Here is a 15,429-nt window from a genome sequence, read left to right on the forward strand (position 1 = left end):
TGAGCACAGATGTTTCCTGAACTATTGAATTCTTCTGGCAGTTTGTATACTTTCTCAAGATTCCAGCACCTGCAGTCTCTGGTGCATCCAGTTCACATTCTCTATTTCTGTCAGGATTGACCAGTTCTGCTGTAAATTATCAATCTGCAATAATAACTTCATATTTTCATTTTCCATTGATACTGCCTGGTGTGGGTGTGTCCTACTGCATGACAGTTTCTACGTGTTCCTTTGGTTGTTCTTCCTTATTCTAATTAATTTATTAAAAACTGCTCTAATTCATTTATTAAAATTTATTAAAAAGATGGTGTTTTCAACAACTTATCATCACAGAAAATTTGGCCTCATCCTGTAAGAAACACTTCCCCTGTCTCGTAAATCCTTTATATATCCTATCATCAATTTATAGACACTATAACAAAGGGCATAGATTTAGGGTAAGGAGTGGTGGGCTAAAGGGTATGTTTCACTGCTATAGGGAGGTTTCACGGCAGTCGGGCACGACCCATGACCTGTACTGTTGCTACGCTACTCCAAATGGATTACATGCGATGAACTGCAGGTAGGCACTTACCATTGTTTCCAGCGTAGCGGGCCCGTTAAACCCCACTGAAATTGTCAATTTTTGCGCTGTAAATAATTATGGAAATCGGGATAAGCGTGTGAGACATTTAGCATACTTCAGAATTCCAAAAGTGAGGAGAAATGACGGTAGATAGAAACGAGAGCTGAAGGGACAACAGCCAGAGTGCTTGGCGAACATTGGCCGTTTGCTCACTGCATTTCATCAACAGCAAGGCATTATTTGTGTTATTTCTTGATTCCTTTGGCATCTTAAAAAGTTTCAGAAGTGATAAATCTGGCTGTAATTTTTTTAAATCGCCCATGGTTCTCGTGGGTTTTTACATACAAAATGAAAACGCATCTGAAGAAAAATTTACAGCCAGATTTATCACTTCTGAGAATTTTTAGATACCAAAGGAATCAAGAAAAAACACAAATAATGCCTTATTTGATGAAATGCAGTGAGCAAACGCGATAATTCCCAATATTTTCTATGTTTACCAAGCATTTTAGCTGCTGTAGTCCCTTCAGTTCTCGCTTCTCTATACCTTAATTTCGCTTCACGTTTGGAATTCTAAAGTTGGGTACATGTCTCTCACACTTACCCTGCAACTTCCACAACATTTTTTTTTACCAGTAAAAAGTATTCAACATTTGGTGGACAAACTGGTTTTTAACAGGTAGGGAAAATATGCGTTTCTAGCATTATCATAACATCATACCGGAAGTGCGTACGGATGTCACCATTCCAGTTGGCCCACCACAGCAACACCATTTAGCGGCACTCCATGCCCTATGACCCAGTGACCTTGGTGTGGACGTAACCAACCCTTAAAGACCCTATTTGCCTTCAGGAAGAATGATTTTGACTACAAACTGTGAAGAGGGTGGCTTTCATTATATTTGTGAACACTGCGCTGCTGAATAGCAGAGCAACTTCCTGAGTTAGGACCATCACTCAGGCCCTGTCCTTTTATCAAGTCTACTTACTGTGTATGCGTCAATCATGGGCTGATTTGATCTTTCTCCTTACCTCTTACACAGTTCCTCATTCTCTTGGACCTCCCTCTCCTCATAACCTTTGGCACCTTTACACTGTGAAATCGACAGAAGGATGGAGGGTTGGGTGTTTATGCGTATTTTCGTGATATTTATTTAGTCAAAATGTTTGAACCTGTTGACATTTTTAAATTTCGTTGTACATCATTTAATAACATATACCGGAAGTGACGGAATTTGACCTTACGTGCAACCCCCCCTATATGCCCCTGATTTCTACAAATGGTGACTCTTATTCAATCATGGCTGATTTATCTTTCCCTCTCAACCTCATTCTCTTGCCTTCTCCTCATAACCTTTGGCACCATTCTAATCAAGAACCTGTTAATCATTTAATTTTGGTGACTCTCCTCTGTGTCTATCTTTCCTAATGTTGTGGCTCACTATATCTTGGTGAACTCTGCAAATCTTGCAATGCCACCAGCTTGCTTGTAACTGCTGTGCTCTGACAAGAGGAAATGAAATGTTCTCAACATTCTTGACATTGGGAACACCTGTGACCGCCTTTATCTGATGGTGCGTCATTAGTGGGAATATGTTGCTGATATGTCTCCACATTAGTGGAAGAGAGTTCACATGGTCTCAGGAAGCCCAGGTGTGACGCATGCAAACCCCCCTACGAGATGGAAACTGACCTGTGATAGCAACAATCACAACTTAATAATAGTAAACTTGGACAATAGAAGTCTCAATTTTCATTGCAGCATCAAAACATACTGTGGCATCTTTTTGTAGTGTAAATCGACTGAATTTGGCCAGTTGCTGCACGATTACAGGTGTTCAAATGGAACTGGCTGTCTCCTCCATGCTGGGAATGAGTGGGCTCTAACATTTGCACAAAGTTCTGCAATGTTACAGCTGGACTCCTGTGTGTTGCTTGACAATAAATACATGCAGGCTTTCCAACAGCTCTGCTAATGCACAATCCAGTCTATCACCCTTTTTATCCAGGCTTTACCATCAAAGTCATCTGTGCACTTTTCTGCAGCAAAACTAGCATGCAAGCTCCATTTTGGTGATGTGACAACTCTACAGATCCTGCCTTTAACACAGTGATTACTGTGGTGATTACTGTGAGCACGAAATCCAGTAAGAGTGTGTTAGTAGCTCCATTTTCTTGCTCTTATATCATTGACTATTCAGGTTGGGATTGTCAGTATATCTATTTAAAGAAAGATATGATTTTATTGAATGACAAGATAATGAAATTGAAGCATCTAAATACCAGCTGCTGTTTGTAAGTCTGAAGAAGTTGTAGTGAAGAGGAATGTAATTAGGGGAGGGGGTGTGGGAGGTTAGATATTAACCATCTTCCGTAGTATCTGTCAACTGTCAATGTAATTGACTTTGTTACTGCTCCTCCAAAAATGTTATGCACATTTCTCTGAGTTAAGGTGACAAAGTATAAGAGCAGGGAGGTTCTACTGCAGTTGTACAGGGTCTTGGTAAGACCACACCTGGAGTATTGCATACAGTTTTGGTCTCCTAATCTGAGGAAAGACATTCTTGCCATAGAGGGAGTACAGAGAAGGTTCACCAGACTGAATCCTGGGATGGCAGGACTTTCATATGAAGAAAGACTGGATAGACTCGGCTTGTACACGCTGGAATTCAGAAGATTGAGGGGGGATCTTATAGAAACTTACAAAATTCTTAAATGGGTTGGACAGGCTAGATGCAGGAAGATTATTCCCGATGTTGGGGAAGTCCAGAACTAGCGATAAGGATAAGATCACAGCTTAGTTTTAAGGATAAGAGGTAAATAGCTGGGGTCCTAGTACTGAGCCTTGGGGTACCCCACTTTTGGACCCCGTTTACTCCTACTCTTTTGCTTCCTGTTTGCCAGCCAGTTCTCTATCCACATCAATACTGAGAAAATCTTGTTTTTTGGGGAAGTCACAGAGTGGTGAATCTGTGGAATTCTCTGCCACAGAATTCTCTGCCACAGAAGTAGTTAAGGCCAGTTCATTGGCTTTATTTAAGAGGGAGTTATATGTGGCCCTTGTGGCTAAAGGGATCAGGGGGTATGGAGAGAAGGCAGGGATGGGATACTGAGTTGGATGATCAGCCATGATCATATCGAATGGCGGTGCAGGCTTGAAGGGCCGAATGGCCTACTCCTGCACCTATTTTCTATGTTTCTAAAGCAATCGGTGCGATGGGTCTGTTTGGGTGCAGTTGATTGTTATTTGCACCTTTTAAATGAGATAATGTTATTAATACGTGTTTTACATTATGTAAGGGTGCAATACTTTTCATTGGTGAACGATTGGCAGTTTCCAATTTTAATTGAGGTGTGTTGTATTGAGCAGGGTCAAACTAGAAGTAAGGTTGGGAAAAGATATACCATTTCACAGATATGCTACATTCACAGATCTTGACTGCGTAAAAGAATGTTCACCGATGTGCACCATATTTTGACACTTTTGCTCTAACATCTTGTCTTTTTGCAGTCATTAGCATTTTGCTGTCATGCAGAATTCATGTGTAATTTATGTGTAATTTGTGTTTGTGTATTTTGTCTGAGTCTGCTTGTGATGTTGTTGCAAGCAAGATTTTCATTGTACCTGTACTTCACCATGCATGTAACATATGACAATAATCCTGATTAGACTTTCAACATTGTGTCCAGGTAGTTGGTCTGGTTGGTTGGTGTGGGTGCTGTGAGATGGCTGCCCTGCCAGCAGCGTGTTAGTCAATGCTACTTTTTTGTGAGGTTTTTAAATGTCCAAATGTTTGTTTTAATGTCTCTCGGTGTGTCTTGTGTGGGGGGTGATGCGGGAGGGTAAGGGGGGGAACCATTTTCGGTCGTCTCCTCCACAGAGAAGTAACCTTTTCCATGTCGCCTCCCTCGCGGCCTAACATCAAGGATTGGTGCGGCCATTCCTGGAGATGGGCCCGGAGCTTCGGCAGTGGGCGCAGCGTGAACTTTTCATCGCGGAGTGGGCGAGCCCTCGCTGGGGGTCGCCAGAAGGGAGTGCTCTGAAGCCCTGAAGCCGCGACAGCCTGAAGCCGCGGTCTGCGGAGATTCCAGCTGGCGCTACGTCTGGAGCGGGATCCCTCGCCGGGGATCCCTGGAGAAGATCTCCGACCGCCGGCCCGCGGCCTACAGCAACTTGAAGCCGCAGTCTGCGGTGCATCTAGCCGCGGGCGCGGCGTTGACTTACTTACTTATCATCTGGAGCGGGATCCCTTGCCGGGAATCCCTCGAGAAAGAGCTCCGGCCGCTGGCCTGCGGCCTACGTCATCTTCAAGTCGCGGTCACCGGTAGGGAAACACCGATTCGGGATTTACCTTGCCTCTACATCTGGCCACCCGGAGCGGCAACTGCGGAGGTTTATGGTCCCGACCACGAGGAAAAATGGAGGAGGACTGACTAAACTTTGTGCCTTCCCCCACAGTGATGAATGCTGTGGTGGATGTTTTGTGTTAAATTTTTTATTGTGCATTGTGTGTTCTTTTTATTGTACCGCTGCTGGCAAGTTCATTTCACTGCACTAAATGGTGTATGTGACGAATAAATCTGACAATTGACTATTGAGAACGGTTATGCATCACATCTTTAGCATGTATTTCGGTTTAGCAAGTGTTTTATCTTTAAGTAACTTCCCATTTAAAGTGCAAATGTTAACTCTCTAAAGGAACAAATCTCCAACTCCTCCTTGTGTGGGTAAGCTGGTAACTAAAATAAATGGTCATTTAAATAGACTCTGTTGTAGTGTACATTTGATTGAATATAAAGCCGGTTTCTAAATGATACTAGAACGTCAAATAATGTCTCATAGTGAGCAAAATATTATAGATATTTGCATTTCTCTTTCAAAGGTATTAAACTGTACACTGCCACCGATCTTGTAAACAAGTTCGGCAGCCATTTTGTAAAGGGAATTCATAGCTATGTTCCAGTGTTCCTGTTGAATGTTTTGCTAACATGGGAGGTTATTGATATTTATGGTGATACAGGCATTTGTTAAGCCATTAAATTCATGAAGATTTCTGGTTCATTTGTAGCAGACGGCCTTCATTTCAACGATTCTAGTTTAATCATTTTTCCTGCACAGAATTATCTGAGTACTTTGTATTGCATCTGCTGCACTAAGATAAGACAATTATAAAGAATGTTTGCCAAAATAAAAATTCCCCTTTGTACAATATTCTTAATTGACTGTCCTGCAGTTTAGTAGATTCCACAAACAAAAGATGTCCATGCATACTTACCGTGGGTAATTAGATAGAATGCAATAATTTAGTTTTATTAGATGAGCTGACAGCTTCAAGACGTGCAGTATCATTGGAAGGTAATGTTTCTGTGTATATTCCTGATTTTAGCTATGTTTCAATAAAATACCAGGTTTTGCCTTTCATGTAGAAGTCATCTTTTTTTCCTGAAATATTATCATGAAATGGTGAAAGAGTTACTAGCATTTTTTAACATGTATGTTAGAAATTGGAGCCTTGAAGAGGCATTAGGATGTTTGGGGACAAATTTGAATTGGAGTGTTTTGCTGCACTAAATGGGTACAATCCATTGTCAAATTAGAATTCCCCCCCCCCCCCCCCCCCCCCCAATCTCAAAATTGAAACAACCTTGCTTTAACAAAAATGAACTGTTGTCATTCTCTCTCCTTTAAGAGTGTTAATTCTAGATCTGCTTGTTTCACACTTTGCAGTTGCCATAGTTTTCATGTACTGATTCATGGGAAGTGGGCGAATGCTTTTAAAGTGATCTCTCCCTGGGCAACCTGTGGCTGCTATGAAAATGAGGGACAACAAGGTGGAAGGAGGGTGAGGGCTGGAGATGTGGCTGAAGTACTAGTGCATGATTTTTTGGGGAGTGAACCCGAGGGCATGCAATGGCCATGGGTAGCCTGAATCCCTGTGATCATCGCTTCATAAGAGGCTGCAGAGAGGCTTGCCAGCCCTGATTTAATTTAAAATTCTAAGCGATACTTCTTCCGTATATGAAAACAATTGACTTCAGAATTAATTACAAAGGCCGTAATTGTAAAAATTTCGTTGACATTTATTTGTTAATTATTTAACTGCATGAAGTGATAACATTTCATATATCAAGAATGGGTGCATTCAATGTAACAAAAAAAAAAGAAGTTGTACATAAAATGTATTATGAAAATATATATTAGGCACTTTGGTGCCATATGACTGTGCTTACTTCTAATAAAATAAAATATTTAAAAAAAAAAGAATGGGTGCAAAACACATTTATGTGCAACTCGTATGTAAAAAGACCTATGCATTTAGGGTCTGAAGAAGGGTTTCGACCTGATGTTGCCCATTTCCTTTGCTCCATAGATGCTGCCTCACCCGCTGAGTTTATCCAGCATTTTTGTCCACCTTCGATTTTCCAGCATTTGCAGCTCCTTCTTAAACACTTAGTTCCAGTTTTTCATCAGTTTTGTTCCCCAGCTTTGGGAAAATATGTTGTCAATCTACAGTTCTAACATCCTGGAATGAAATAGTTTATCATCATTGCAGCATTCAGTGTAATCAAATAAGATAAATATATTCAATTTTGTTCACCCTACCAGATCTCACATCTGTATTCATTGGGATTAAAATTAATTTATCTATTAAATCTATTAAATGCATAATGTAGTAGCTTGTGCCTTTGAATTTAGTTCTATTGACACCAGTGAAAGAATGTTTCAGCAGCCACATGTGCTGCTATATTATTTTTAGATTAAAATCATTTGGTTATCCAATTATGTGCATTTTCTATATTATTTCCTTCCTGATTATGGCTGTAGAACCCCATCAGATTCAGCTGCTGATGGTAAAAAAAGCAAAAGGCTCTGAAATGGCTTTTGTTTCAATATATTGATCGGGCAATGCTGGAAACTTGCAGTGTTAGTGTTGTTTACCTTTGTTCTGCTGTTTAATTGAAGACACTAATTGGTGCGGCTTTGGTTCCTACTCCAGGAGGACCTTTTGTACACAATAATAGAGTGTAAACCAGAACACGTATAATCCTGTGGATGAGGTAGACTTGTTCCACTGGTACTAGCATTCATTAAAAATCCCTTGGTATTATTCAAAATAAAGTATGTTGAGTTCTATTGGACCCTGACTGTTCCCTCAAATCTGATTAATCTCCACTTTTGAAATCTTGTGTGTCTGGCACTTTTGCTTTCAAAGTTAGTATTTTAATGTAATTTATCATATGTTTAATGACATCTGAAATATGCAATAATCAAGAAGTGATGGATATGTTTTAAAAGCAAAAAAAGGAAAACATGATTGTCGGTATAATTGCAGGAGACTGAAGGGTGATATTATAGCAGTGTATAAAATCATCCTCATCCATGAAGTACAGTGGTGGGGTGTTATGGCCTGGGCATGTATGGCTGCTGAAGGTACTGGCTCACTTATCTTCATTGATGATACAACTGCTGATGGTAGTACATTAATGAATTCTGAAGTGTATTGCCGAACCAGCAGGTCGAGGAACAGCTTCTTTCCGGCGGCTGTCATTCTACTCAACAACGTACCTCGGTGACTGCCAATCACCACCCCCCCCCCCGGACACTTATTATTATTTATTCAAATCGTTTGCTATGTCTCTCTGCAACGGAGATGCTGAAATGCATTGCGTTGTCTCTGTACTGTACACTGACAATGACAATTAAAATTGAATCTGAATCTGAATCTGAAATGCCTCAAAACTCATTGGCCGACGGTTCAATCTACAGCAAGACAATGATCCTAAACATACTGCGGAAGCAACAAAGTAGTTTCTCAAAGCTAAAAAATGGTCAATTCTTGAGTGGCCAAGTTAATCACCCAATCTGAACCCAAATGAGCATGCCTATTATATGATGAAGAGAAAACTGAAGGGGACTAGCCCACAAAACAAGCATAAGCTAAAGAGGGCTGCAATACAGGCCTGGCAGAGCATCACCAGAGAAGACACCCAGCAACTGGTGATGTCCATCAATCGCAGTCATTGCATGCAAAGGATGTGCAACAAAATACTAAACACGGCTACTTTCATTTACATGGCATTGCTGTGTCCCAAACATTATGGTGTCCTGAAATGGGGGAACTATGTATAAACACTGCTGTAATTTCTACATGATGAAACAAAAATGTTTAAAAATGGCCTTTATTAAAATCTGACAAAGTGCACTTTAACCACATGTGATTTTTTTTTCTATTACAAATCACAAATTGTGGAGTACAGAGGCAAATAAATAAATGACGGGTCTTTGTCCCAAACACTATGGAGGGCACTGTAACTATGTTACTCGCCACACGATTATAAATAGCTTTCCACTGTTTAACTGCACCAGACATCACCCTTGCTGAATTTGTGTGCTTAGCACATCGTTCCCATTTCTTTGAGGGCTCTCGGGAAATTGAATCCATCTGTCCTATCAAATCGAAACAGCTCAACTGTAGCAGCAAATTCTATTTTTTTTAAATAGGTCTAAACTACTGGGACCAGGGTAGAACCTGCAGAACTGAAAAGGAATGTAAATTTATTTAGCTCATTGCCATATCGTCAAGCATTCTATGACCTGGCCAGTTCCTCAATGCAAGAAATATGGTTTATACGGGTATAACCACTGCTGTTACCTTCATCCATTACTCTGATGCTTTTTTATTTTATAGATGCAATCCTGGCTGGTGTATTTAGTTATCAGTTAATTCACTGCTGTTATTTGGATAACTGATTTCAAACAAATCCTTTTCCCCAGGGTGGAAATGCCAAAGACTAGAGCACATAGTTTAAGATGGGAGGGGAAATGTTCAGAGGAAAACAGTTAATGTTGGTGCAGACATAAGGGATGAAGGTCCTTCTACTGTGCTGCACTGCTTGCTCTATGTTCTTAAATGAAAACTCAGTAATTAGCAAATATGCAAAATATTCACAAATGTTAAGGAAAATTTAAGATAAGTGAGTGTGTTAAACAGGTTGGTACTGGACTCCAAGAAAGGGACTTTGTAGAGTGCCTTTGTGATGGATTCTTAGACCAGCTTGTATTGGAACCTACCAGGGAGGAGGCAATTCTGGATTTAGTGTTATGTAATCAACCGGATTTGATAAAGGAACTTGAGGTTAATGAGCCATTAGGAGGTAGTGACCATAATATGGTCAGGTTTAATCTACAATTGGAGAGGGAGAAGTGTAGATCGGAGGTGTCAGTGTTACGGTTGAATAAGGGGACTATGGAGCCATGAGGGAGGAGCTGGCCAAAGTTGATTAGAAAGATACCCTAGCAGGGATGACAGTGGAACGACAATGGCAGGTATTTCTAGGAATAATACATAAGGTGTAGGATCAGTTCATTTCTAGGAGGGAAAAAGATTCCAAGGGGAGTAAGGGGTGACCGTGGCTGACAAGGGACAGTATAAAAATAAAAGAGAAGTATTAGGTAGCAAAGATGAGCGGGAAGCAAGAGGATTGAGCAATGTTTAAAGAACAACAGAAGATAACCAAAAAGACAATACGGGGAGAAAAGATGAGGTACGAAGGTAAGCTAGCCAAGAATATAAAGGAGGATAGTAAAAGAGGAAAAAAATAGTTAAAACCAAAGTTGGACCCTTAAAGACGGAAAAACGTGAATTTATTGTGGGGAACAAGGAAATGGCAGATGAGTTGAACAGGTACTTTGGATCCGTCTTCACTAAGGAGGACACGAACAATGTTCCTGATAGAATAGTGGCCAGAGGATCTGGTGCGACGGAGGAACAGAAGGAAATCCACATTAGGCAGGAAATGGTGTTGGGTAGACTGATAGGACTGAAGGCTGATAAATCCCCAGGACCTGATGGTCTGCATCCCAGGGTACTTAAGGAAGTGGCTAGAAATCGTGGATGCATTGGTGATAATTTTCCAATGTTCTAAAGATAATGTTAGCTAATGTTATCCCACTTTTTAAGAAAGGTGGGAGAGAGAAAGCAGGGAATTGTGGGGAAGATGCTGGAGTCAATTATATAAGATGAACTAGCCGCACATTGTGATAGCAGTAACAGGATCGGTCCGAGTCAGCATAGATTTGTGAAGGGGAAATCATGCTCGACTAATCTTCTGGAATTTTTGGAGGATGTAACTAGGATCAAGAACAAGGGAGAGCCAGTGGATGTAGTGTACCTGGACTTTCAGAAAGCATTTGATAAGGTCCCACATAGGAGATTAATGGGCAAAATTAGGGCACATGGAGTTGGGGGTAGAGTGCTGACATGGATAGAAAATTGGTTGGCAGACAGGAAACACAGAGTAGGGATGAACGCGTATCTTTCAGAATGGCAGGCAGTGACTAGTGGGGTACCGCAAGGCTTGGTGCTGGGACCATAGCTATTTACAATACAATATACTTCAATGATTTGGATGAAGGGATTTAAAGTAACATTAGCAAATTTGCAGATGACACAAAGCTGGGTGGCAGTGTGAACTGTGAGGAGGATGCTATGAGAATGCAGGGTGACTTGGACAGGTTGTGAGAGTGGGCAGATGCATGGCAGATGAAGTTTAATGTGGATAAATGTGAGGTTATCCACTTTGGTATAAAAAAAACAGGAAGGCAGATTACTATCTAAATGGCGTCAAGTTGGGAAAAGGGGAAGTACAATGGGATCCGGGAGTCCTTGTTCATCAGTTTATAAAAGTAAGCATACAGGTGCAGCAAGCAGTGAAGAAAGCAAATGGCATGTTGGCCTTTATAACAAGAGGAGTCAAGTATATGAGCAAAGAGTTCCTTCTGCAGTTGTACAGGGCCCTAGTGGGACCACACCTGGAGTATTGTGCGCCGTTTTGGTCCCCTAATTTGAAGAACATTCTTGCTATTGAGGGAGTGAAAAGTAGGTTTACATGGTTAATTCCCGGGATGGCGGGACTGCCAAATGCTGAGAGAATGCAGCGGCTGGGCTTGTATACTCTGTAGTTTAAAAGGATGAGAGGGGATCTTATTGAAACATATAAGATTGTTAAGGGCTTGGACATGCTAGAGGCAGGAAACCTGTTCCCGATGTTTTGGGGGAGTCCAGAACCAGATGCCAGAGTTTAAGAATAAGGAGTAAGCCATTTAGAACGGAGATGAGGAAACACATTTTTCTCACAGAGAGTGGTGAGTCTGTGGAATTCTCTGCTTCAGCGAGTTGTGGAAGTTGGTTATCTGGATACTTTCAAGAGAGAGCTAGATAGGGCTCTTAAAGATAGCGGAGTCAGGGGACATGGGGAGAAGGCAGGAACGGGGTACTGATTGGGGATGATCAGCCATGATCGCATTGAATGGCTGGTTCGAAGGGCCGAATGGCCTACTCCTGCATCTACTGTCTATTGTAAAAGAACACATGCTGAATGGGAGGATAGTAAGATACACATGCATAATCAAATTATACATAAATATATTATGCAAAATTTCTAAAAGAAAGGAAATTACAAAAAATAAGACTAGTGCAAAAAAATAATTGGAAGAAAAATAAGATTGGAAGATCGGGATTTCATCCTTCACATAGGAGAGTTGTGTACAAGAGTCTGATTACAGCAGGAATTAAGAAATTTTTGAATCTGGTGGTACATGCTTTCAGGCTTGAGACCTCGTCTTACCATTGCTGAAACCAAAATGGATACCACTCTGTCTCTAATCAGTGAGTGGCCATTTCATCATCATCAATCAATCAATCAATCAAAGACTTTATTGTCAATCAAAAATACACCAACAAATGCAAGTCTGCAACATAAAACGACAACAGAATAAAATAGATAAAAGACAAGATAGATAAAATTGATCATTGTTGCGGTGCATTATATGGAATTCAAGAGTCTGATGGCTCAGGGGAAGAAGCTGTTGAAAAACCTGGCCTTTCTGTTCCTTATACTGCAATATCTTTTGCCCGAGGGCAGCAGAGTGAACTGTCCATGATGGAGATGTGTGGGGTCTGCTGTCCATCTGAAAGGGGGGAAAAAAACACATCATACCTGAATGGGAGGATAGCAAGATGTACATTCCCACAACACCTTCTGTAATTGGAAGAGATGGAGGATATTCTTGCCTTAGAGGGAGTACAGAGAAGGTTCACCAGACTGATTCCTGGGATGTCAGGACTTTCATGTGAAGAAAGACTGGGTAGACTCGGCTTGTACTCGCTAGATTTTAGAAGATTGAGGTGGGATCTTACAGAAACTTACAAAATTCTTAGGAGGTTGGACAGGCTAGATGCAGGAAGATTGTTCCCGATGTTGGGGAAGTCCAGGACAAGAGGTCACAGTTTAAGGATAAAGGGGAAATCCTTTAGGACCGAGATGAAAAAAACATTTTTCACACAGAGAGTGGTGAGTCTCTGGAACTCTCTGCCACAGAAGGTAGTTGAGGCCAGTTCATTGGATATATTTAAGAGGGAGTTAGATGTGGCCCTTGTGGCTAAAGGGATCAGGGGGTATGGAGAGAAGGCAGGGATGGGATACTGAGTTAGATGATCAGCCATGATCATATTGAATGGCGGTGCAGGCTCGAAGGGCCAAATGACCTACTCCTGCACCTATTGTCTATGTTTCCATATGAAAAAAAGGATTAGAGATTAAGATTTGGTTTCAGTCATTTACTACACCACAAGCGCAGCGAGGGCTATCCCTCTCTTGGAGATTAGACTTTGGATATCCACCAATGTGTCCCATCTGATTGAGGACATTGAAATACCATGTGGTACCATAGAGTGATACAGCGTGGAAACAGGCCCTTTTGGCCCAACATGCCCACACTGGCCAACATGTCCCAGCTACACTAATCCACCCTGCCCACATTTGGTCCATATCCCTCCAAACCTGTCCTATCAATGTACCTGTCTTAACTGTTTCTTAAATATTGGGATAGTCCCTGCCTCAACTACTTCCTGGGCAGCTTGTTCCATATACCCTTTATATGAAAAAGTTAGCCCTCAGATTCCTATTAAATCTTTCACCTTAAACCTATGTCCTCTGGTCCTTGATTCACCTACTCTGGGCAAGAAACTGTGCGTCTACCTGATCTATTCCTCTCATGATTTTATACACCTCTATGAGGTCACCATCGTAAGATTATGATTGAATAGTTTTTAGCGCATGCAGGCCATGAGATATTGAGTATGAACTTACCATGGTGTTAAGTGTGTGAGGATGAGTTGAAGCACATGACTGTTAGCTAGGAGTCTAGATTTGATGGACATTGATTTTAGATGAATGGTGGGTGTTGGTTAATTGAGGAGAATCTGAAACCAGAGGTACAGCTGAAGGAACCTGGAGCCTGTTCTTTCACATGTTATATTCAGTGCATTCAGAAAGTATTCTGACCCCTTCACTTTTTTCCACATTTTCTTATGTTACAGCCTTATTTTAAAATGGATTAAATTATTTTTTTTTATCATCACTCTACACACAATACCCTAGAATGAAGAACCGAAAACAGGTGTTTAGAAATTTTTGCAAAGTAATTAAAAAGAAATAACTGAAATATCACATTTACATAAGTATTCAGACCTTTTCCTCCATACTTTGTTGAGGCACCTTTGGAAGCGATTACAGCCTCCAGTCTTCTTGGCTATCAGCTTGACACACCTGTATTTGATGTGACACTTGGCATTTAGGTCAAAGAGTTCAATCTTGGTTTCATCAGACCAGAAAACCTTGTTTCTCATAGTCTGAGATTCCTTTAGGTGCATTTTGGCAAACCCCAAGCAGGCTGTCATGTGCTTTTTACTGAGGAGTGGCTTCCGTCTGGCCACTCTACCACAAAGGCATGATTGGTGGAGAGCTGCAGATGTAGTTGTTCTTCTAGAAGGGTCTCTCAGCTCTATGAAAGGTCCTGGTGGTTCCAAAGTTCTGCCATTTAAGAAAGACCACTGTGCTCTTCAGGACCTGCAATGCTGCAGAAATTGTTTTATACCCTTCCTCAGATCTGTGTCTCGACACAATCCTGTCTCGGAGGTCTACAGACAATTTCTTCATGACTTGCTTTTTGCTCCTGTCATGCACTGTCAACTGTGGGACCTTATATAGACAGGTGTGTACCTTTCCAAATCATGTCCAATCAGTTTAATTTATCACTGGTGGACTCCAATCAAGTTGTAGAAACATCTTAAGGATAATCAATGGAAACAGGATGAACCTAAGCTCAATTTTGAGTGTCATAGCAAAGGGTCTGAATACTTTCTGAATGCACTGTACTCCATCTCAGACAAGTTTCACAGGTTAGCTTCTTTAACAGGAGCTGGCTGTTCATTATATTAATTAAATTATAATGCACAAACTAATCAATAATGTATCGGTGCTGGCCAGTACTGAACTCATTGAAATGAACAGGCAACGTAAAGTTGATTCACAGCATTCATTGCATCAGTGGGGTTGGTCAGTAGCCCATGATAATTGTTACACCTGTTTTATGAGGTTCTAGAATTTAGTCTCCTACAGTGCTGAATTGATTAATTATTTTGAGGGAAATTGGACATTTAATGTTCCTCAGGAATAAATTTGCATATCCTGATTTCCAAGTAAAACTGCAAAGCATCATAAATGAGGCTATTAAATAAAAGTGATTCTTGCTCGCAGAGCATCTTAAAACTTCAAGACTTCCAAGGGAAGAGATTGAACTTTTTTTTGCCTTCCATCACAGTGAGGAATGTACAGTCTCTGTGGTGGATGTTTATGTTAAAATGTGTTTTGCGTGTTCTGTTGCTTTTTGTAAGACTGACTTGGTAAATGGACTTCCTTGTATGTTGCAAAACATACTTGGCTAATAAAGTATTATTGTGATTGTGATTGTGAATTGCCTATGGTAAAGAGCTAGGTTATTGATCTGCAAGAAATAAGAG

The 15,429-nt window shown here is 40.9% G+C and overlaps 1 protein-coding gene across 4 annotated transcripts in view; it reads left to right on the forward strand.

The window, feature by feature from the left end:
- rtn1a (reticulon 1a) overlaps positions 1-15,429 on the forward strand; it is a 136,103-nt gene that overhangs the window by 107,552 nt on the left and 13,122 nt on the right. The gene's annotated exons all lie outside the window — the stretch shown is intronic.

The sequence above is a fragment of the Leucoraja erinacea genome, chromosome 9, assembly GCF_028641065.1.
Source record: "Leucoraja erinacea ecotype New England chromosome 9, Leri_hhj_1, whole genome shotgun sequence".
Taxonomy (NCBI): Eukaryota; Metazoa; Chordata; class Chondrichthyes; order Rajiformes; family Rajidae; genus Leucoraja; species Leucoraja erinaceus.